This window comes from Caretta caretta, chromosome 10 (assembly GCF_965140235.1).
Source record: "Caretta caretta isolate rCarCar2 chromosome 10, rCarCar1.hap1, whole genome shotgun sequence".
NCBI classification, from domain to species: domain Eukaryota; kingdom Metazoa; phylum Chordata; order Testudines; family Cheloniidae; genus Caretta; species Caretta caretta.
Window position 1 is genome coordinate 36,918,410 of NC_134215.1, and position 24,151 is coordinate 36,942,560.

At 45.9% G+C, this 24,151-nt stretch overlaps 1 protein-coding gene across 9 annotated transcripts in view; it reads left to right on the forward strand.

Annotated features, from left to right (window-relative positions):
* Positions 1–24,151, forward strand: part of LOC125644432 (ankyrin repeat and fibronectin type-III domain-containing protein 1-like) — a 575,682-nt gene that overhangs the window by 410,745 nt on the left and 140,786 nt on the right. The gene's annotated exons all lie outside the window — the stretch shown is intronic.

The window sequence follows — 24,151 nt, forward strand, 5'->3', positions numbered from 1 at the left end:
GAGAATCTGGTGCTGTAAGTTGTAACTGGCTGGTCTTGGAGCCAGTTTTTCACTGCCATTATTTTGACACAAATGCTTCCCTCTCATTCCATCTGATACAAGCCATCACCTGTGAGGGCAAAATGGGGAAAGAGGGCTCTTTGGAGCCACTGTATCAGTAGTCACAGATGAAGGCTCTCCTAATATACCACCAGACCAGCAACAGGGAAGGCAGTTGGCAGAACAGCGCATTCCCTGTCTACATGGGCCGTTGCTCTGATCCAGCATTGCCGTTCCTACGAGACAGAGTGAATAAAGAAAAGGAGTACTTGTGGCACCTTAGAGACTAACCAATTTATTTGAGCATGAGCTTTCGTGAGCTACAGCTCACTTCATCAGATGTATACCGTGGAAACTGCAGCAGACTTTATATACACACAGAGAATATGAAACAATACCTCCTCCCACCCCACTGTCCTGCTGGTAATAGCTTATCTAAAGTGATCAACAGGTGGGCCATTTCCAGCACAAAGCCAGGTTTTCTCACCCTCCACCCCCCCACACAAATTCACTCTCCCGCTGGTGCTAGCCCATCCAAAGTGACAACTCTTTACATAATCAAGTCGGGCTATTTCCTGCATAGATCCAGGTTTTCTCACATCCCCCCCCACCCCCATACACACACAAACTCACTCTCCTGCTGGTAATAGCTCATCTAAACTGACCACCCTCCAAGTTTAAATCCAAGTTAAACCAGAACATCGGGGGGGGGGGGGGGGTAGGAAAAAACAAGAGGAAACAGGCTACCTTGCATAATGACTTAGCCACTCCCAGTCTCTATTTAAGCCTAAATTAATAGTATCCAATTTGCAAATGAATTCCAATTCAGCAGTTTCTCGCTGGAGTCTGGATTTGAAGTTTTTTTGTTTTAAGATAGCGACCTTCATGTCTGTGATTGCGTGACCAGAGAGATTGAAGTGTTCTCCGACTGGTTTATGAATGTTATAATTCTTGACATCTGATTTGTGTCCATTTATTCTTTTACGTAGAGACTGTCCAGTTTGACCAATGTACATGGCAGAGGGGCATTGCTGGCACATGATGGCATATATCACATTGGTGGATGTGCAGGTGAACGAGCCTCTGATAGTGTGGCTGATGTTATTAGGCCCTGTGATGGTGTCTCCTGAATAGATATGTGGGCACAATTGGCAACGGGCTTTGTTGCAAGGATAAGTTCCTGGGTTAGTGGTTCTGTTGTGTGGTATGTGGTTGTTGGTGAGTATTTGCTTCAGGTTGCGGGGCTGTCTGTAGGCAAGGACTGGCCTGTCTCCCAAGACTTGTGAGAGTGTTGGGTCATCCTTTAGGATAGGTTGTAGATCCTTAATAATGCGTTGGAGGGGTTTTAGTTGGGGGCTGAAGGTGACCGCTAGTGGCGTTCTGTTATTTTCTTTGTTAGGCCTGTCCTGTAGTAGGTAACTTCTGGGAACTCTTCTGGCTCTATCAATCTGTTTCTTTACTTCTGCAGGTGGGTATTGTAGTTGTAAGAAAGCTTGACAGAGATCTTGTAGGTGTTTGTCTCTGTCTGAGGGGTTGGAGCAGATGCGGTTGTATCGCAGAGCTTGGCTGTAGACGATGGATCGTGTGGTGTGGTCAGGGTGAAAGCTGGAGGCATGCAGGTAGGAATAGCGGTCAGTAGGTTTCCGGTATAGGGTGGTGTTTATGTGGCCATTGTTTATTAGCACTGTAGTGTCCAGGAAGTGGATCTCTTGTGTGGACTGGACCAGGCTGAGGTTGGTGGTGGGATGGAAATTGTTGAAATCATGGTGGAATTCCTCAAGGGCTTCTTTTCCATGGGTCCAGATGATGAAGATGTCATCAATATAGCGCAAGTAGAGTAGGGGCTTTAGGGGACGAGAGCTGAGGAAGCGTTGTTCTAAATCAGCCATAAAAATGTTGGCATACTGTGGGGCCATGCGGGTACCCATAGCAGTGCCGCTGATCTGAAGGTATACATTGTCCCCAAATGTGAAATAGTTATGGGTAAGGACAAAGTCACAAAGTTCAGCCACCAGGTTAGCCGTGACATTATCGGGGATAGTGTTCTTGACGGCTTGTAGTCCATCTTTGTGTGGAATGTTGGTGTAGAGGGCTTCTACATCCATAGTAGCCAGGATGGTGTTATCAGGAAGATCACCGATGGATTGAAGTTTCCTCAGGAAGTCAGTGGTGTCTCGAAGGTAGCTGGGAGTGCTGAGAGCGTAGGGCCTGAGGAGGGAGTCTACATAGCCAGACAATCCTGCTGTCAGGGTGCCAATGCCTGAGATGATGGGGCGCCCAGGATTTCCAGGTTTATGGATCTTGGGTAGTAGATAGAATATCCCCGGTCGGGGTTCCAGGGGTGTGTCTGTGCGGATTTGATCTTGTGCTTTTTCAGGAAGTTTCTTGAGCAAATGCTGTAGTTGCTTTTGGTAACTCTCAGTGGGATCATAGGGTAATGGCTTGTAGAAACTCGTGTTGGAGAGCTGCCGAGCAGCCTCTTGTTCATATTCCGACCTATTCATGATGACAACAGCACCTCCTTTGTCAGCCTTTTTGATTATGATGTCAGAGTTGTTTCTGAGGCTGTGGATGGCATTGCGTTCCGCATGGCTGAGGTTATGGGGCAAGTGATGCTGCTTTTCCACAATTTCAGCCCGTGCACGTCGGCGGAAGCACTCTATGTAGAAGTCCAGTCTGCTGTTTCGACCTTCAGGAGGAGTCCATCTAGAATCCCTCTTTCTGTAGTGTTGGCAGAGAGACCTCTGTGGATTAGTATGTTGTTCAGAGGTATTTTGGAAATATTCCTTGAGACGGAGACGTCGAAAATAGGATGATAGGTCACCACAGAACTGTATCATGTTCGTGGGGGTGGAGGGGCAGAAGGAGAGGCCCCGAGATAGAACAGCTGCTTCTGCTGGGCTGAGAGTATAGTTGGATAGGTTAACAATATTGCTAGGTGGGGTGAGGGAACCATTGCTGTGGCCCCTTGTAGCATGTAGTAGTTTAGAAAGTTTAGTGTCCTTTTTCTTTTGTAGAGAAGCAAAGTGTGCGTTGTAAATGGCTTGTCTAGTTTTAGTAAAATCCAGCCACGAGGAAGTTTGTGTGGAAGGTTGGTTCTTTATGAGAGTATCCATTTTTGAGAGCTCATTCTTAATCTTTCCCTGTTTGCTGCCCTTAAACCATTTTCAAACTCTGGGCCCCTGCCTGAAGTACAACCAAAGCCCTCATCTCTGCAGAATTTGGGTTGTTACACCAAACATGCAAGGCCTTTCGGTAGAAAAAGGTACTTACAGAGCTGCAGAATGTGAAGGCTTCCTGTTTGAAATGCAGCCTTGCCAATGTGATCTTTCGATAAGAGCGACTTCTCTTAAAAACTGGAGAGGTACTTACAGCATCCAGTCCTTACTGGAAGGGAGCCATTCCTGTGGCCCTGCAGCACTGTGACGTTGAGCGTTTATGAGTGTGTGCATAGTCTGTTGTCATCACTGCTTTGGCCTTTTTCATAACGTTCTGAGCTTTTTCAATCTGCGAAAATAGAGTGTTGAGGTATTTCTGGTGACAGAAGCTGTGGAAGCGAGCTGTAACTTTTGGGAACAGCACTGGAATTTTCTCCTTCAAGGGGATGGGACTGGGGAGAAATGTCTTTAAAAATAGAGTTGTTCTGCTATTTATTTCTGCTGGTTGCTTTCCAAAGAGCATCTCCAGAAGGCTCCTTTTCAGCACTCTGTACAAAATGTGTGGTGAGCACAAGACAACAGCCTCTGTCACTGCCTTGTCTGATTACTCTTAGCATCAGAATAGATGCCTTTGGAGTACTAGTAGAATTTCAGACTTCATCATGGCGTGTCTAGCAGCAAGCATGGTTTGCAATCAGAGTGTATTTGATTTAAATCAAATTGATTTAAATCATGATTTAAATCACTAGTCAGAAAGACTCGATTTAATCATGGATTTCTCCATAAAAGTGCATTCTTGTTGGTTGTTATAACCTTAATATATATTCTTCAAAACTCAGAGATAGATGTAAGTTTCATTTTTAGAAGGTACACACTATACATTTTTAAAGTGATTTATTTTGAAAACTTTTCAGATTAGTTTTAGATTTATTTTGAAAACTTTTCAGATTAGTTTTCAGAAAATGAATGATTGTTTGGTTATTTAATTTACCAAAGGTAATTGAAGCAGATATTTATGAAGTAATTGGGAGGTGAACTATCTCCAATTCAACAGGTTAATCATTAATATTTGTAGGATTTTCATACCATGCTGTATTAGAAGGAGAACATCACCAGACAGACATTTAAATTGTTTTATTTAACTAAAACAACGTTATGTATTCTGGATTTTTTTCTTCAACAGCAAATATATAATATTTTAACAAAACAAGCATATAATTTTTTTAATGTATTTAAACATTCAAGTTTTTTAAAATCAGGCTTGTTTTTGTTAAAATTGTTTTTAACTAAAATAGTTAAATGAAATATTTTTTAAAAACCACAAAAATTAAATAGACTGTGTCAGCCAGGTCAACATGAAAAGCTTAAAATATTGGTTTCTGCAGCTAACTCAGTCGTCTTCACCTTCATTTTCCTGTTTGTTCATAATCTGGAAAAGAAAAACAAGCTTTCCTGCTTTTTCAGGTCCCAAACGATTTCTCAATTTGGAATGAATTAGTCCAAAGGAAGAAAATATTCTTTCTACACCAGCTGAAGAAGCTACTGCTGTTAAAATGAGATTATCACTTCAAGAGTCTCTGAATCCAAGTGCCTTAGTGACTTCCACCAGCTCACTGGTGTGACTTTCTTTAAAATATCATCAGCAAACATATATTTCTTGAATGGTTCACCCTTAGCTCTGAAGTTTATTATAGTTGGCATTATGGAGGGATGATTGCTGGATGTCCATGTCATAGCCAACACCTCTTCTTCAGCAGTTAAGGTTTGACCCTGGTACCGAATATTGAGAATATGTGCAAGAAAATGAGCTGGAGCTAGTGCTTGTCCCATTCAGTTTTTTAAAGCTTGTAATTTATCTCTGTCATTGCATATTTCTCTTTTTAAGATCTCACTCAGTTCCTTCCAAATTTCAACAGCGTCAGTAATAAAACAGCTATTTCCCTGCATTTTGTTCAAGGCTACAGAAACAGGCTTCAGGGAACTCAGCATGTGTTCAACATTTCTCTTAAGCCCAATGTTGAGAACGTTGGCTGTGATGGTGCCATCTATTTTTTCATGTTTTTGTTCACAAACTGTCATCAGATTAGGCCAGTTCTTGATATAGTGCTCAAAACAGTCCACTTCTGAGATCCATCGCACGTCCTGTGGGAGAGTTAGCTTGGTTCCTCCCACTTTTTTCAGAGCAGCTGCTGCAAAGTGGTTGTTATGGAAGTATTTTGCCATTTGAACAACGTTAGCCTTTATTTCTGGAACACCGAAGTCTTTGGCTAGGAGGTAAATCAAATGAGGACTGCAACCGTGTGTTATTAGCTTTGGACTCTCTTCACTCTCTTCTAAATAATTTGTTCTCATCTTGGATACATTTGCAGCATTGTCTGTGACCAAGCTGCATACTAGACATTTGAATTTTTTTTCACAGTTTGTTATAGCTTTTACTGCTATGTCTTGTAAGTATTCTGCTGTGTGTGCATTTCCTGATGTATCAATTGTTTCTGTAAGGAAGACATTCCCTTCTTCTGTTGTCACACAAGCACGTACAATAGGATCATTGTGGACATTTCTCCACTCATCAAGACTCAGGTTATCAATTTTACCCTCTAGACCTTTTGCACACTGCTCAATTTCTCTTTCATACACTTTATCCAGCAATTGGCCTGTGACATCTGCTCTGTTGGGTGGACTGTATCCTGGTCTTAAAGACTGAACCATATTGATGAAGTGTTAGTTCTCAATCATACGGAAAGGAGAGTTTGTTGCATAAACAAACTGAGCAATTTTTTCATCAATTACCTCTTTTTGTAATCTGCTGGTTCTTATCACAAACTTATCTATGGTTGTTTCTGGATGATGGAGTTGTTTTTTTTCTTTTGCTGCAGGTGATATACTGTGGCTATGTGACATACATGATGTGACTGAAACACTATCATTGGCAGATAACTCTGAAACTATAGAAAATGATGGTGATCTTGAAGGTGGATAGTCTTCAGAATCCTGTATGTTGAGGATGGATTCTCCTAAACAAAATAAGTCAATGCAGTTATTTAATTATTATTACCATACGGCTCATTTAGTATTACTCATTGCATTCTCTGACACTCAGATCTACTTTAAAGCTGAAATTGTAAAAGGAAGTTCTGCCTATTTCAGCTATTTATTTTTTATCACAACTGCATCTGAAATGATAGTACCATAGAGTAAAAACTATATTTTTTGCTCAAACATGAGGATTCAAGACTAGTCCAGAAGGAAGACAGACAGTCCTTAAGAAAGAAGTATGAAATACAAAGTTTACCTACCTGAAGATCCTGCATGTTCAGACATGTTCCTTTCATCATCTTCAGTGCAGCTTCCTCCTGAGAAGGAACACTTCTCATGATGTTGTTTCTTTCGGGCAGCCAGGCCTTGCATTTCTTTGTTGCATTGTTTGAATTTTGCAAACATGCCTGTCTTACCCACAGGTAGAGGAACTTCATTAAAATATTCCCAAACTGGGTCTCCTTTACGGCCTGCTGCCATTGTAGGTTTTCCCTTCTAGTGAGAGAATGGTATGGTAGATCTCAAATCAATGAAGGCTGCACTCAGAAAGATCTCAAGACTTCTGGAATATGCTGCTCAAACAGTTTTACTTTTGTTTCCACTGCCTGTCCCTCCCTTTTCACATTTATCTCCAGACTTCTTCTCCTTGTCCAGATCTATTCAGCCCCCAACAATCTTCTATTCATGAACTTTTTGAAACTTTGCACTTTTAGAGAGAGGTAAGGGATTGACTCTGTGTACACAAATTTGCAGGGGCACAATAGGGTTGAGGTCTGTTATTTCTCACCTCTATCTATTATTTATTTATTTATTTAAAAACATTTTTGCTGTGAACAAGGACGTTATCTGTGGAGACACAAATCCGCAGTTTGAGATCTGCAAAACCAAGCATCTCTGATCAGGGGCGGCTCTACCAATTTTGCCACCCCAAGCAGTCGCCGCCGAATTGCCGCCACGCCCGGAAGAGCAGTGGAGCTACCGCCCAAAAGCCACTGCGGCGGGAAGAGCGGCGGAGCCGGGGCCGAATTGCCACCGCCCCATTCTCAGTGCCAAAAAAAGCTGAAAAGCTGGTGCCTGGAGCTGGCCCTGTCTCTGATGGTATCTTCTAGACTGAGCACTGAGTCCCATTGGGTAGATAGAAAGATTAACCTAAATAATGTATACAGAAGCCCCTGGAACCCCATAAGATTGGGTCCCTAATCCATGAATTGGAGCTCATTTAAAACTTTTCTTAAACATTACATGAATATATTCTCTCATACTATAGAATTAGAATTTATAATCCCTATTCCATGGTGAGATATTTTTGAGCTCTAATGTATCTTAATTAAAACTATCTGTAGATCGTTTTTTTGCTCAAAAAGCATTTTATCAAACAAATCCGATTTAAATAAAAAAACGATTTAAATAAAAAAATCTGATTTTTAAATTTTTTTTAAAAAGCATTGATTTTTCTTCACCCTGTTTGCAGTTCATGATGTGTGTGTGTGTATATTTCTTCAATTCATCCATCCATCTACGTTCCCTTGATCTGTCTATTGCCAAGAGTTGCAAAAAGAAATGCCTACCTAACATTAGGCTCCTAATTCCATGTTTAGAAACCTAAATTACAGGAGCTCTCAATTCTCTGGCTTCAGGACAGGCACATGCTGGCACAATTTTTAAAAGTCAGTGGAGGTGCTGGTGCTCAGCCCTTTTGAAAATCAAAGCACTTATTTAGGTGCCGAAATCTCACACAGGTTTCTGGAAGCTTTGAGGATCCATCACAGAGTTATGACCCCATGCTACATGTAGTGAAGAAAGTGAAGCACCTGTGGTTGAGGACTTTGAATTACATTTGTAGCCTTATTAACAATCCTCCAGTGTTTGTCTATTGCGTGTTGCATGGAGTGCATGATTTTTGAAACAAGAAAAGCATGCCTTTTTCATGCTCTTGTGAGTCTGCTTATCAGACATGTGGGAGGCAAACAGTGGAGATTATTCTTAAATGTAGGGGCCAAATCATGGCCCCCCTCCAAACCCCGCCCTGCAGGAAAACCCAATAGAAGGGCAAAGGGACTCCCAGAGTTTCCTACAGATCATCCCATCAGGGGAACGAGGGATGTTTGCCTGCCTCAGAGAGGGCAGAGAGTGTGCCCTTCTCCACCCATTGAAGTCATATAATCAATGGGCTAATCCAGTGGGCCCCGCGGAGGTGTGTTGCAGAGGGGTCAGGGCATTTGCCCAGAGGCTTGGTATTGTAGTGGTGCTTCCTGTACCCCCTCCATTTCCTTTGGTAACACAGTTCCATTGGGTTTCAGAGTAACAGCCGTGTTCCATCAGGAGCCATGACTTGGTTTCCTGCATAAACCTGGGCCATACCCCAACCCTGAAAGAGTGTTATGCCTGTATTTTTGGAGATCCCCAACGTTGCCAGGGAATGATTCTGTGCAGAGCAGCTGTTCCCTGGCCACAGCTCCTCGTATGCACAGAGATCACAGGTGGGGGCTTCCATGGGAGGGAGTGGGTAGAATGTCACTCAGTTGTCTCCCCAACAAAATAAGAAGCATTCCTGCCAGTTTGCTAGTATTTTCCTACCTTCCAGACTTCTAAGCCACTTCTCAGAGATCTGAATCCTTAGCGTCACCTCCAGGCAGCTATGAGAACCTCAGTGTTTCGCTGAGTGGACTGTGATGTCAGACCATGACCTAACCAATCATAAGACATGTGATGCAAATTAATTTGCATCCTGCTGTCCTGTGTAAGACTCTTTGCTGATTGTCTGGGGATTTGTGTTACACATACAAACAAAGCTGCATTTGACAGGTACAGCTTCCTGGTTATGACATATCACTGCTGTCCAGTTTGATTTTTCCCTGCACTTGCTGCCACTGGCATTGTTGCTGTTTCAGATACAGTCTCTATGACAATGCACTGTCTGGCCCAGCGAGACTGTGCAATACATGCCTGATTCTGTGGGTACTCCTTGGAGTCAGTGTGAGCGGGGCGTGCTATGGACTTGTCAGGGAGTATTCAGCATCTGACATGATTGGGTTCTCCTTGTTGGAATAGGATATGCATTCTCATCTCCTCTCCTTTGTTCTTGCTTCTCGATTCTGCAGTCACACCCACACATCTGGACTCTTGTGTTCCTACCTCTGAACAGGTACTCACCTGCATTATGTTCTGTGCCCATCACTGTGTTACCTGAGCCCCTTGCAGCGATTTAAGCAATGTCACATGCATCTGTCAAATCTGGTTCTCTCTTCCTCTTTCCTCTCCCAAGTGCAGGATCTGGGTCCTAGATTGCAGGGAATCTGTCTTGGTTTAGTGTGTAAAGTGAATGTGGATTTATGTGCTCCATAAATAATTAAGAAGAATCTTTGAGAGGCAAGGCATGCTAAGGGCATTACAGTTACAGTTATAGTCTAAATAAATATAGTGCAGTGCCGGAGTAACTCCCGTAGATAGTAAGATCTAGGCAGACTGGAGCTTGCTCTTAGGAATTTGAACTGTAGAGGCACTTGGTTATTTCTGAGCACAATTTGGTCACCCACCTCCTTTATCTGATGTGAGCCTGATGTAGTTTAGGTTTCAGAGTAACAGGCGTGTTAGTCTGTATTCGCAAAAAGAAAAGGAGTACTTGTGACACCTTAGAGACTAACCAATTTATTTGAGCATAAACTTTCGTGAGCTACAGCTCACTTCATCGGATGCATACTGTGGAAAATACAGAAGATGTTTTTATACACACAGACCATGAAAAAAATGGGTGTTTATCACTACAAAAGGTTTTCTCTCCCCCGACCCCACTCTCCTGCTGGTAATAGCTTATCTAAAGTGATTACTCTCCTTAGGCTGAGGGAGCTGGGATTGTTTAGCCTGCAGAAGAGAAGAATGAGGGGGGATTTGATAGCTGCTTTCAACTACCTGAAAGGGCGTTCCAAAGAGGATGGCTCTAGACTGTTCTCAATGGTAGCAGATGACAGAACGAGGAGTAATGGTCTCAAGTTGCAGTGGGGGAGGTTTAGATTGGATATTAGGAAAAACTTTTTCACTGTGAGGGTGGTGAAACACTGGAATGCGTTACCTAGGGAGGTGGTAGAATCTCCTTCCTTAGAGGTTTTTAAGGTCAGGCTTGACAAAGCCCTGGCTGGGATGATTTAACTGGGAATTGGTCCTGCTTCGAGCAGGGGGTTGGACTAGATGACCTTCTGGGGTCCCTTCCAACCCTGATATTCTATGATTCTATGATTCTTACAATGTGTATGATAATCAAGGTGGGCCATTTGCAGCACAAATCCAGGTCCCCCCCAACCCACTCTCCTGTTGGTAATAGCTTATCTAAAGTGATCACTCTCCTTACAATGTACACCAGCAGGAGAGTGGGGTGGGGGGAGAGAAAACCTTTTGTAGTGATAAACACCCATTTTTACTCCTTTTCTTTATACTTTTATATAGCTCTAGTTTTTTAGCTACAGCTCAGAAGAAAACATTTGGAAGCACTTTTTAAAGCCCTTTTTGTTTGTTTGTTTTGCCTTGCAATATTCATTACATCAGTACTGGCCTCTATAGCTTTACCTGTCTTTTAAAGACAGAATGTTTGTTCCTAGACTAAGAACTTTCTATGCCACAGTTTCAGCTTAAAGTTAAGTTTTATTGCTGAATTATTATCTTCTAAAACCCTGGGATTTTAAAGGATCTGGAAATGGGTATTTACCCCTTGAAAGCCTCACATTCCGTCATAACAACACTGCTGTACTTCTGTGAGGGACATTCATTTGCATTCCTTCTATAATTCAGACATTATAATAAAGACAACGACAATACCAGCACATACATACTACATTTAACATTTTCTGCAGTGGGTGAGAATCACTCAGCAGGGACATTCATCCCCTGACTGGTGAAGCTGAGTTAACACTGTAATCTCTTTCCTCCCACCCCCACTCCCCTATTGGCAAAGTTCTGGGCACTGGGGAAGAAAGAGAGGAATGGGATACATTGTGAACGGGAAGGGAAGGCAGTAATGTAAGGACGAGGAGTTAGATGGGAAGGGAAAGATAACATGAGAGGAAGGATGGTCTTGTGAGTAAGGTGGTGGACTGGGACTTGGAAGAGCTTAGATCAGTTCCAATCTCTGTCACAGACTCCCTGTGGGACATTGGTCAAGTCACTGAAGATATGCCTATACTATAATCACAAGGTGCAATTTCAGCTCATGTAGAAATCCCTGAGCTAGCTTTAATCTAGCTAGCTCGGGTCCCAGAGCAGTGAAGATGCAGCAGCACAGACTAGCCCTACCAGTAATTACACAGGGTTCCAGATGGGCTTGTACAGCTCACACGGATGCCTGTGCTTTCATGGCTTCACTGCTCCAGGACCTAAGGTAGCTCAATTCAAGGTGAGCTATAATCACAACCTGTAAGTATAATATATATGTACCTAATCTCCCTGTTCCCCGGCTGTAAAGGGGGGCTAATAACCTTTCCTTTCTCCTGACTCTTCTCTGTTTCCATTGTAAACTCTCACTATGTGTATGTACAGTGCTGAGCACAGTCTTGGTTGGAGCTTGTAATATCAGTAATTACAAAAAGCTACATTATTAAGGTTGCAAAATTAAGCACTGCAAGGTTCAGAAATGCCTGAATTAAGGTTTCTTGCCTAATCTTAGTTGGGCCCCCTTGAGCACATGCATTATGATACTGTCTTTAATTACATGATCATAGACTAGCCCCTCATTCAGTGCATGGGCTAGACCCGCTCTGGAGATGAATCAGAGTTGTGTGGTAAAGGAGACTGCTGCTGATAGGAGCCTTGCTTCATTTGTTGCAGAAGCTGGAAGCTGTGCAGCGAATGAGGCAGGGGACTGCAGGAAGAGAAAGGATGGCCTCATGGAGCATTGGTTCCTAACCATGTCTCTGACAAAGAGTTCCTGTGTGACACTGGGCAAGTCACTTAAACCAAACTTTTCACAGACAGTCACTAATTGTGTGTTTCTCATTTTCTGGGTGCACAACCTGAAGCCTTGTGGTCTGATTTGCAGAAGTGCTGAGCACTCACAGGCAACAGGAGCTTTGCTTTGAGTATGGAAAGGACTATATACAGCTAAGTACTCTGAAATTTGGGTTCTTGGCATCTCAAATTGTGTACTCAAAGTGACTGAATACTTTTGACCCTAATTTCCCTCTGCCTCTGCATCTCACGTGTAAAATGGGGCAAATCCCACCCCCATGCCTCACAGGGAGATAAGTTATGTTTGTAAAGCACTCAGATACTATAGTGATGTGTAGCATAGGAAAGCCCATCAGGAAATCAATAATTCTGTTTTCATAGTAGGGTTTAAAGAGGGTGCAGTAAGTAAGGCCTGAGGGTGCAGTAAGTAAGGCTTGGGGCCACAAACTTGAACAATGAATAGAAAACAGAATAACGGAATCGCTGCTCATTAATTGAGCACCATCCATTCTGCGCACTGAAAGAGGCAGGGATCTCATTTTAAAATTGTCATGTCATCATGTAGATAAAGACTGAATCCTAATTACTCTCAGCAGAAGTCAATTTTTATTTTGTTGTATTATTTTTTAACATTTGTTTTCAATTTCTGTTGATTTCAGTTTTCAAAGCTGTGGGAAACTGAGAGGGGTCAGACAATAACTAATGACAATAGATGATGAGCTGCAAAGAGTTAAAGTTTTATAACCCTTAAAAATCACAAACTGTCAATATCATATGTCAAAATATACAAAGTAAATAGCTTTAAATCATACTCTAAAAAGTTTTCAAGCACCATTTTTCTTACGTTGCCACTGTAATTTTTTATTATTGATGGAAATAACTGGAATGCGTTGCCTAGGGAGGTGGTGGAATCTCCTTCCTTAGAAGTTTTTAAGGTCAGGCTTGACAAAGCCCTGGCTGGGATGATTTAATTGGGGATGGGTCCTGCTTTTGAGCAGGGAGTTGGACTAGATGACCTCCTGAGGTTCCTTCCAACCCTGATATTCTATGATTCTATGAAATATTCTTTCACTGGTTTATGTGTGCACTGTGAAATTGACATTTATTGATATTGACCAATAAAAATCTAATCCTCCCAAGCCTAATCATAATGCATAAGCACACGGGGGCTGAATTAAGGCAACCTTAATTCTGGCATTTCCTAGCTTTTGAGTGCTTCACTTTGGAACCTTAATCATGTTATTTTAATGTAGTTTTTGTGTATAATTTCCTAGGTTTAAAATAAACAAACTGAAAAAAACAGAAATTCCATCACATGGCATCATACTGACACCCACATGGCTCATCAGCAGGGTTGGAACCTTTAGCTCCAAAGCTCAGGCCTCTGCCATGTGACTGGAGTAAGTGACAGCAGTAGTAGGTGGTCATCTTCTCTGTGGTCCAGCACTAGAGGTGAATGGGACACTCCTCCAGTGGGTTTCACAGGTAGCTGCTGACAGCAGAGGAATGATGAGCCACGGGAATCATGGGTTCCATTCTGGGCTCTGAAGGAGAGAGTGCTCAGACTCTGCTCCCTGTTTTCCCCCAAGCTTGACACCTTCTACTTCATCTCCTCCAACCTGTCCCTGTCCCACTCCTGGCTCCTTGGCCCAGCCCCATTCTCCTCACCTAGCCAGTCCCAGTCTCCAATCTTCAAATTTATAATCCCAGTCCCAGTCTCTTTGACCAACCAGTCTCAGTTCCCCCCACCCTCCCTGCTCTTCATCTGCTCTGTCTGTACTCTCCCTCCCTGGCCTCCATGTTCCATGTCCCCACTGGCTCCCAGCCCCAATCTCCTTCCCTGGAATCTCATCCACTATCACCCACCCCCAGGAATTTGCCCAGCCAATCCCAGTCCCAGTTCTTCCCCAACACATTGGTTCCTTGTCAAATCTGTGTCCACTCTCCTCTCACAGCCTTCCCCACCCCACCCTACTGGTTCACAGTCCCAGTTTCCTTGCCCAGATGGGCTGTCTCCCCTCCACCTCCACCTCTCAGTCTGTTTCCCTCTCCCCTGCCTTCAGTCCTATTCTACTCCCCAGGTCTTTGTCTCAACCTCCTTCTCCTACTTCCACTTACACCTGGTTCTTCTCCCCTGTGTATAAAAGTGAGTCAGCTTCCTCCTCCAAGCGATGGGGGCTCTGAGAGCACAGGAGAGAGAGACAATTTACTCTTAGTTCTACTCCCAGCCTGGCCCAGAGCTCCAATTGCAGGGAAAGTCCTGCTTTGCCCTGGGCTGAAGCATGCTCATTGCAGACAGGATCTTCCCTGAAAACAGGGTCTTATAATGGGAAGTGTCAGACAACCTTAATAATAAGCAGTGCTGTCAGCCTAGCCAATAACAACAGGGAGAGGGAAGCAGAGCCGGCTCCAGGCAACAGCAAAACAAGCAGGTGCTTGGGGCGGCACAATTCTAGGGACAGCATTCCAGTGCCGGCCATGCCGCCCCTAGCTAGAAATGTGCCCCTGCCGCCCCAGCTTGACTCCGCTCCGCCTCCGCCTGCTCCCCTGAACGCACTGCCCTTCCCTCACCTGAGAGGGAGGGGGAGAAGTGGAGCGGCAGCGTGTTCAGGGGAGCAGGCGGAGCGGAGGTGAGCGAGGGCAGGGGGTTGTGGGGGGAGAGCCGCAGGAAGCAATGGGGGTGGAGAATGCGGCACGCCCAGGGGAGGAGGCAGGGCCGGGGATTTGGGGAAGGGGTTGGAAGGCGTGGAGATTGGGCAGAGCCGGGGCCGGGGAGGGGGCACGAAAAAAGAGCAGGGGGCAGCCAAAAATTTTTTTGCTTAGGGTGGCAAAAATCCTAGAGCCGGCCCTGGAGGGAAGACAGGAGTGAGCCATGATGAGAATTGAAGGAAGAAATTCTGAAGTCTGGGACATGGTGCCAAGAAAGGTAGCATGTGGGTGTAGGGGAGGTCAGGAGAGGAGACAATCTGGCTAAGAGTGGGGAGTGCGAGGGAGGGACGGCAGCCATGAGAAACAGGCAACCTGGAGAGGAAGGCAAGCAAAATGGCTGAGGTTGGTAGTGAGAGCCTGTGTGTGTTGCCATGGGATATGGGATAGCAGCAGGCATGGTGGGGGCAGAGGAGAGGGATTGGGGTCTGTGATGGGAGGTGAGGATGTGATAGGGAGTTTGATAGTGGCTGGTGGGGGAGAGCGATTGGGGTCTGAGAGGGGGTAGGGATACAATAACAGTGGGCAGGGGATGGGGATTGGCATCTGTGATGGGGCGGGGATACGATAGGGAATGAGGATTGAGGGAATGAGCAGGTAGGGAATGAGGATTGGTGTCTGTGAGGGGGTGAGGTACAATAGGAGCAGGAGGGGAATGAGGACTGGAGTCTTTGAAGGGGTGGGGATACGATAGCATTGTCCTTGAGGAGGGTGGAGCCATCCTGGGAACGTAAGGGGGTTGGGCCTTTGGAGCTTGGCCCATATATAGCTTTTGTTGCTTGAAAGAAGCTTCTTATGTCATCCTGGTCTATGAAATCCTGGATCTCAGAGGCCTTCTCTGATGTTGATCTCTGAGATGTCAAGAGTAACAAGAAGGGTTTCTTCAGGTATGTTGGCAACAAGAAGAAAGCCAAGGAATGTGTGGGCCCCTTACTGAATGAGGGAGGCAAACTAGTGACAGAGGGTGTGGAAAAAGCTAATGTACTCAATGCTTTTTTTGCCTCTGTCTTCACTAACAAGGTCAGCTCCCAGACTGCTACGCTGGGCATCACAAAATGGGGAAGAGATGGCCAGCCCTCTGTGGAGATAGAGGTGGTTAGGGACTATTTAGAAAAGCTGGACGTGCACAAGTCCATGGGGCCGGACGAGTTGCATCCGAGAGTGCTGAAGGAACTGGCGGCTGTGATTGCAGAGCCATTGGCCATTATCTTTGAAAACTCGTGGCGAACCGGGGAAGTCCCGGATGACTGGAAAAAGGCTAATGTAGTGCCAATCTTTAAAAAAGGGAAGAAGGAGGATCCTGGGAACTACAGGCCAGTCAGCCTCACTTCAGTCCCTGGAAAAATCATGGAGCAGGTCCTCAAAGAATCAATCCTGAAGCACTTGCATGAGAGGAAAGTGATCAGGAACAGCCAGCATGGATTCACCAAGGGAAGGTCATGCCTGACTAATCTAATCGCCTTTTATGATGAGATTACTGGTTCTGTGGATGAAGGGAAAGCAGTGGATGTATTGTTTCTTGACTTTAGCAAAGCTTTTGACACGGTCTCCCACAGTATTCTTGTCAGCAAGTTAAGGAAGTATGGGCTGGATGAATGCACTACAAGGTGGGTAGAAAGCTGGCTAGATTGTCGGGCTCAACGGGTAGTGATCAATGGCTCCATATCTAGTTGGCAGCCGGTATCAAGTGGAGTACCCCAAGGGTCGGTCCTGGGGCCGGTTTTGTTCAATATCTTCATAAATGATCTGGAGGATGGTGTGGATTGCACTCTCAGCAAATTTGCGGATGATACTAAACTGGGAGGAGTGGTAGATACGCTGGAGGGGAGGGATAGGATACAGAAAGACCTAGACAAATTGGAGGATTGGGCCAAAAGAAATCTGATGAGGTTCAATAAGGATAAGTGCAGGGTCCTGCACTTAGGACGGAAGAACCCAATGCACAGCTACAGACTAGGGACCGAATGGCTAGGCAGCAGTTCTGCAGAGAAGGACCTAGGGGTTATAGTGGATGAGAAGCTGGATATGAGTCAACAGTGTGCCCTTCTTGCCAAGAAGGCCAATGGCATTTTGGGATGTATAAGTAGGAGCATAGCGAGCAGATCGAGGGACGTGATCGTTCCCCTCTATTCGACATTGGTGAGGCCTCATCTGGAGTACTGTGTCCAGTTTTGGGCCCCACACTTCAAGAAGGATGTGGATAAATTGGAGAGAGTCCAGCGAAGGGCAACAAAAATGATTAGGGGACTGGAACACATGAGTTATGAGGAGAGGCTGAGGGAGCTGGGATTGTTTAGCCTGCAGAAGAGAAGAATGAGGGGGGATTTGATAGCTGCTTTCAACTACCTGAAAGGGCGTTCCAAAGAGGATGGCTCTAGACTGTTCTCAATGGTAGCAGATGACAGAACGAGGAGTAATGGTCTCAAGTTGCAGTGGGGGAGGTTTAGATTGGATATTAGGAAAAACTTTTTCACTGTGAGGGTGGTGAAACACTGGAATGCGTTACCTAGGGAGGTGGTAGAATCTCCTTCCTTAGAGGTTTTTAAGGTCAGGCTTGACAAAGCCCTGGCTGGGATGATTTAACTGGGAATTGGTCCTGCTTCGAGCAGGGGGTTGGACTAGATGACCTTCTGGGGTCCCTTCCAACCCTGATATTCTATGATTCTATGATTCTCTAGCCACAACATATTTTTGATGTCACTCCTTTGGACTTTGGCTCTGAGCAGGTGATAAACCTCATGTTTTCATTGGTTAGAGGAATCATTTTGCCAGTCACAGAATGCAGTTCTTTTCTGTTGAATTAATGCTAGGATTTCCTCATTGTTTTCGTCAAGCCAGTCTTGGTGCCAATGAGTGGAATATCCTATAGTTTCAGCACATGCACTGTAAATGGTATTTTTAAGTTGATCCCATTGCTCTTAAATGTCAATGATGTTATCAGGCAAGTTAGAGACAGGTGTTGCTGGAACACCTTGCAGTTGGCTTGGTCCTGAAGTGCTTTGACGTTGTACAGTTTTTGCTTAGTCTTTGGGTGTTTGCAGTGTGGTGGAGTGAGCTGCAGGTACATGACTGATCTCAGTAATCGATGGTCTTTCCAACAATGATTTGTACCTCTGTCATACGGCTCATGTTATACGGACATGGGCGTAATCTTGAGCTCTGACTATAACATAGTCAAGGAGGTGCCAGAGTTTGGACCGAGGATGTTTCCAGGTGGTCTTAAATTTGTTACTCTGCCTAAAGATGGTATTTGTGATGAGCAGGTGTTTTCTGAGGAGGAGAATACCATTGGGGTTTACATTTCCCACCCCTTCTTTGCCTATTGTGCCACTCCAGAGTTGGGAGTCCTGTCTGACTCTGGCATTGAAATCTTCCAGGAGGATGAGTTTGTCTGCCTTAGGTGTGGCTGTGAGGACTGCATTGAGAGCTCTATAAAACTGTTCCTTGTTGTCTTCCCCATCACTGAATGTTGAGGTGTATGCACTGATGACGGTGGCAAATTGGTTGTTGCTGAGCTTGAGCCAAAGAGATGCTCACTGATCCCCATGGGAAGTTCCAAAAGCTGACTGGCAAAGTCAATCCTGTGAATGTGTCTCTCTTCAGGTGGCTTTGCTTTCCAAAAGAAGGTGTAGCCACCTCCATCCTCTTTTAATTGGCCCTCATCGGCCCGGCGGATCTCACTAAGGGCTGCAATGTCAATGTTGAGTCTTGCCAGTTCTCTGGCAATTATGTTAGTTCTTCTTTCTGGGCATTCACTGTGCTGAGTACCCATAAGGGTGTGGACGTTCTAGGTGGCGAAATTGTCTTGTATCTCTTGTTTCAGCCATGGAGTTGAGTGATTCCACTGGATGCAGCCATCCAGTCAGAAGAATATGAGACAGCCTATGTTTGGGGCACCTTTTCTAGCCCCCTCCCCATTTGGGGTGAGCAGAGAGGATCCTGAAAAGGCCTGCTCAGTCACAGCCGCTGCTGCCAAAATGCACTTCTGTCTCATCCAAGCACAAGACGACCATCACACGTCTGCTGGCTGCGTGCAGATTTGTGACTGAAGACTCGCAAAGATCACTGCTCCTGTCTTCACCACCACTCCTCCATCGCCACAGGGCTTTGGGCAGGTGTGAGCCCTTTGGCAGAGGCCTGCATGTGAAATCTTTTAACAGGGGGAAACCAGTGTGCAGGCGGTGACCACAGGAGACTTGGAAGGAGGAAAACCCTGACCCAGTGGCAAGGGGATCCAAGACAACCAGGAGCCTCCCTCCTGCTGCATCCCTGGCCTACACAGCCAGAGAATATTAAAAGGTCCTCGATATGCACCTGATCCGGTGGCAGGTCTTGTAAAGTTTGGACCGTGGTTAGTCAGGAACTTTGTCTCACACCTGTTCACCAAGGGGGACCCTACCAGGAGTATGAAAGCTCTGGAAAATGTAACTCTGAGGGTCTTTAGCCCAGGCAAGCCTCTCCATGACCACAAGGTTGCGGTCCATCAGAGAGGCCTGTGGGGTCTGTGAAGAGGGTGGGGGGTACGATAGGAGCATGTGGGGGAGAGGGATTGGGATCTGTGAAAGGAACCGGGCTTTGATAGCAATGGGTGGGGGTGGGAATTGGGATCTGTGATGGGCTGTGGGGTACTATAGCAGCAGGTGGGGGACAGGGATTGGAGTCTGTGGGGGGGTATGATAGGAGTAGGTGGGGGGCAGGGATTGGGGTTTGTGATGGTGTGGGAGTACAGTGGGGCGGGATAGCAGCAGGCGGGGTCAGAGGAGAGGCATTGGGGTCTGTTGGGAAGTGACAGGTATGATGGGGGCAGATATGGGAGGGAACGGAGGCAGAGAGGAGCTGTGCTTCCCAGGTGGGAGCCCTGGAGTAGGGTATCAGTTTCCAGTAGGCCACAGCCCTCCCTACAGCCAGTTTCCTTTAGATTTGTGCATTTAACTTTTTAGCAAGCAACGTTTACAAGGTTTAAAGAGGTTTACGATGCCAGCCAGGGTACCCTAGCAGCAGGGCTGGCCTTTTAAAGTCTCTAGCAGGTTTAGGAGCTGTTTTACTGGGGTCTGGCCAGTAGAGGCAGCGTCTGATTTACAAGGGGTCAGAGGAATTTTACAAGTCTGAACACTGGGAGTAGAAATAAGTCCCTAGTGGGTACCCCTGAGTAGGAACGTGGAGTCAGTAGCTGCTCATGGTGACAGCGGGGATGAGGGTTTGGAGTTGACTGCTGGCAGAGGGAGAGAGCAGATCTGCGCTAGAGGTAGGCTTAACGTGAGGAGTACATGGAGGGACAGTTTGGTAGGGGACAGTTGCAGAGAATGCAAAGGCCGGCCTGCATTGGAATGGTGGCAAGGAGCAGCTGCTAAAGTTAAGGCTGTGGAGTCTTTGCCAGAAAGCTCAGTGGATCACAACGCTGTGGGAACTCTTCTGCTACATAATGGTCTAGGAGGTGGCATTTAGCCCCGGTCTCTGCCCAGCAGTGACATTTGACATTATGAAAGTTTTCAGGTAAGATTCAGCTGTTCAGGTGGGACAGAGGGAGCAGAAACCCTTCCTGGGGGTACCCTCAGCAGTCCAGCAGATGTTGTGACAGTGGTGCTGCGTAGAGGGCAGTGCATAGCTGCATTGCCTGGCTGACAAGTCTCAGGGAGGCACCATCTCTCCCTGCATGCACCATCTCACACAAGGAGTGTGTAGTCTGCACCATCCTTCACAGCATGGGAGCAAGGGGCAGGGCTGTAGCCCCCTGTGTCTTTGCCCCCTGCAGGGGGATGCTGTGCCCCTGGGCACATGGAGGGGTAAACTCCTGGGCTCCACTAAGCACAGACGATTGACCTGGTCCCTTGTACCCTCAGATGCTGTGTGCAGCTGGTCAAGAAGAGAAGATGAAGTAATTCTAACAGAGCGGTGCAGTGTTGTTGTAAAGGGGCAGGAAGCATGGGGCCGGAGGGAGGAGGCCCAAGCAGTACACAGAATGGGGTGTATGGGCTGACAGCCATGGGAGGAGCGGCACCTCAGGCAGACAGTGCGGTTTGGATGTGGACCTGGGACAGCAGGGGTGTCTGTGTCGCATTGCTGCCATGCACTGTGTTAATTGAGCTGCCCTGCCGGCCACTTCCTTGCTTTGCAGTCATATATTTCCTGGAGCAAGCATCCCGTCACCCGCCAGCGAGAGCCAGCAATTTCTGTCGCCATTCCCTGTCTGTCTGCTGATGGGACACAAGACAAGGCAGTTCAGTCAACCCTCCTGACCCTTCCACTATCTCTGATCACAGAGTGGAGGCCTTCTGTGGAGAAAGAAGCTCCAAAGAATATATGGTGGCTTATTCCATGCTCCTCAGCCTCTCACATCTCACCACTGAGAGCTGCATTCAGCCTTGCCTGAGCCTTGGGTCACCCGCCAAGCCAGGTCACATTTTGTGTCTTATCAGCCACACAGCTCAGAGAATGAAATGCCGTTCCTGGGGAGTGGGCCAGGTTCAGTTGGATTTAGGTGGTACGTAGGCCTGGAGCTGGCCTACGCTGCAGTGTGGTGAATCTCACCCAGAGTTTGTGTAGTCATCTATTTAAGGCAATTCTCCTTTTTTTCCCTCTCACTCCTTGTTGAGGAAGGCTGGGAACTGGGGTATGTCTCTAAACCCTTCCTAGCTAACGGGGCAGGAGATCCAAGAGGGCTGTTTCCGACAGAACTCTTTGCTACCAACATAGGATGAACTACTTAGACTGTCGGCTCTTTGGGCCAGGGACCTTCTTTTGGTTCTGTGTTTGTACTGTGCCTAGCACAGTGGGTCCCAGTCTATGGCTGGGGCTCATGGGTGCTACCACAACTCCAGTAATAAATAGTCATCCTCACCCCTTGAAGTCAATGTCAAAACTCTCATTGGCTTCCATGGGGCCAGCAATTCACTGATGGTCTCTGAGTGGTAGATGACAGTGACTCTAAGCCTGGGGAGGTCATCAAATGATCATGACTACCAGGTTTGCCCAGGCCTCTTGGTTTCCATCTGAGGATTGTGCCATTCTGGCTAAGTTTGGTAAAATGAAGTATGAGTTTCACTCGTTTCTCTACAGCTTTTAATGTGTTAAGTGTGATTGTAATGTGAGGCTTTTACTGCATTGGTTGCCATAGGAACACTGGTGTGTTTTTTTTTCATTTAACCAATGCAGATTTTTCTGTAATCTCAGTTTCAGTCCAATTTAAAACCTGCTTGGCCCAGCTTCTGATTTTTCAGCAGTTGTCACAAATGGATTAAATTTCTTAGAAGTATGCTTTTTTTTAACCTAATTTTGTATGTGTGTATGTGCATGTGTGAATTAGTGCTGGCGTGATAGCCCAGAGAACTGAATTTCTCTTCAGAAAGGTCTAGCATGTGCTTATTTTGCTGCTTCCTACCGGTATCACTCACCCCTGTCCTGGGAGAGCCTCTCGCTAAGAAAAGAAAGGCCACTCTTCTGAATGAGGAGCCATTTATGGTAATGCACTCCCCTGTCCACTGGACATTGACCCACAAAGTCATGTCAGGCACTGCAGGTCTCATCAGATAAAAATCATTGGTCATGACCATCTTCTGCTGAGTTTGACAGAGGTGACAGGCTCCATAACTCATTACCAGTCCCCTAAACTGTGGAGGCACCAGTCACTTCAGAATTGTTGCTACAGTAGAGCAGTGTGGGAGAAGCAGAGTTGAATGAAATTAGAAAATGAATTGCTCTTTCATCCCAGGAATTGAGCTTTAGAGAAGAATTGAGCTTCATTGTTTAGAGCAGTATGGGGGACATGCGTAGCTGAATGAATATGGCAGCTGAATGTCCTGCCATGCAGAGGAGAGTTGAAGTCCATGAGAAGAGCCATAAGAGAGAGTCCCCCATTGATATGAACAGGAGCCCAAATTTCCTTCTCGCTCCAAGGGAGCTCAGAGCTGAGAACAACAAAGAAGCCACCTGTGCACCAGCTGCAGTCCTTTCACATTTCTAAACTTGGCATTAATCATAAAAAAGGGAATCGCGCGTAGGAAGATGGGCATTTTTGAACAAAATAACCGAGGCTGCCTTCTCCTTAAAGCTAGAGAGCAAAGTGTTTGAAACAATGAGTCAACACAGTGGGCATGGGAGATAACACGCTCCCTCACACCACACCAGCAGATACTCCCACGCAGCCATGCGGTTTAAGGGGAGGAAATGTGCTTAGCTATTTTCTGAGCTGGGCTGTCAACACTTTTGTTAAATGAGAACACAGAAGACTACTATTTAGAAGGGCGCTTGTCTCCACAGCTACGCATCTCAAGGGGTTCTTGATCTTGGGATGCTGTGCTAGCAACGTGAGGCCAGGCAGGAGTCCCAGAACAGGTAGACACCAATAGTAAGTATCTCATGCTAACCCCTCGCTTGGTGCGTAGATGATTCTCCCCACCCTATTCTTTACTGCCCCAGGCCCTGGAGTGAGTCCCCTTGTGTTCTTTGTTGTAGTTGTGAAGCTCTGACAATCAACAGGGTTCATCCTTGCACACTTGGTTGATGCTCTTAGGGCTTTGTTTCATCTAGCTAGGTAGCTAGGCATGAGCTGGCTTCTTTGTCAGTGCATCCATGGCCTTGGGTCCTGATTAGACATGTCAAAGCTCTCTTTGAGCCACCTGATAACAGTGAGCTCAAGTTTCTAAGGCCTTCCCCATCAAGAGGTTTGTGCCAGGTTTATTGGACCAGGTTAGTTGGAGCAGTGCAAATCCCTAGAAGATATGGGTTGGACAAGACATCAGGAGGTGATCTAGTCCAACCCCCTGCTCAAAGCAGGACCAACCCCAAGTAAATCATCCCAGCCAGGGCTTTGTCAAGCTGGGCCTTAAATACCTCTAAGGATGGAGATTCCACCACCTCCCTAAAGTAACCTGTTCCAGTGCTTCATCACCCTCCTAGTGAAATAGTGTTTCATAATATCCAACCTGACCTCCCCCACTGCAACTTGAGACCATTGCTCCTTGTTCTGTCATCTCCCACCACTGAGAACAGCCTAGATCCATCCTCTTTGGAACCCCCCTTCAGGTAGTTGAAGGCTGCTATCAAATCCCCCTTCACTCTTCTCTTCTGCAGACTAAATAAGCCCAGTTCCCTCAGCCTCTCCTCATAAGTACTGTGTCCCAGCCTCCTAATCATTTTCATTGTCCTCCGCTGAACTTTCTTCCATTTATCCACATCCTCTCTGTAGTGGAGGGCCCAAAACTGGATGCAATACTCCAGATGTGGCCTCACCAGTGCCAAATAGAGGGGAATAATCACTTCCCTCGATATGCTGGCAATGC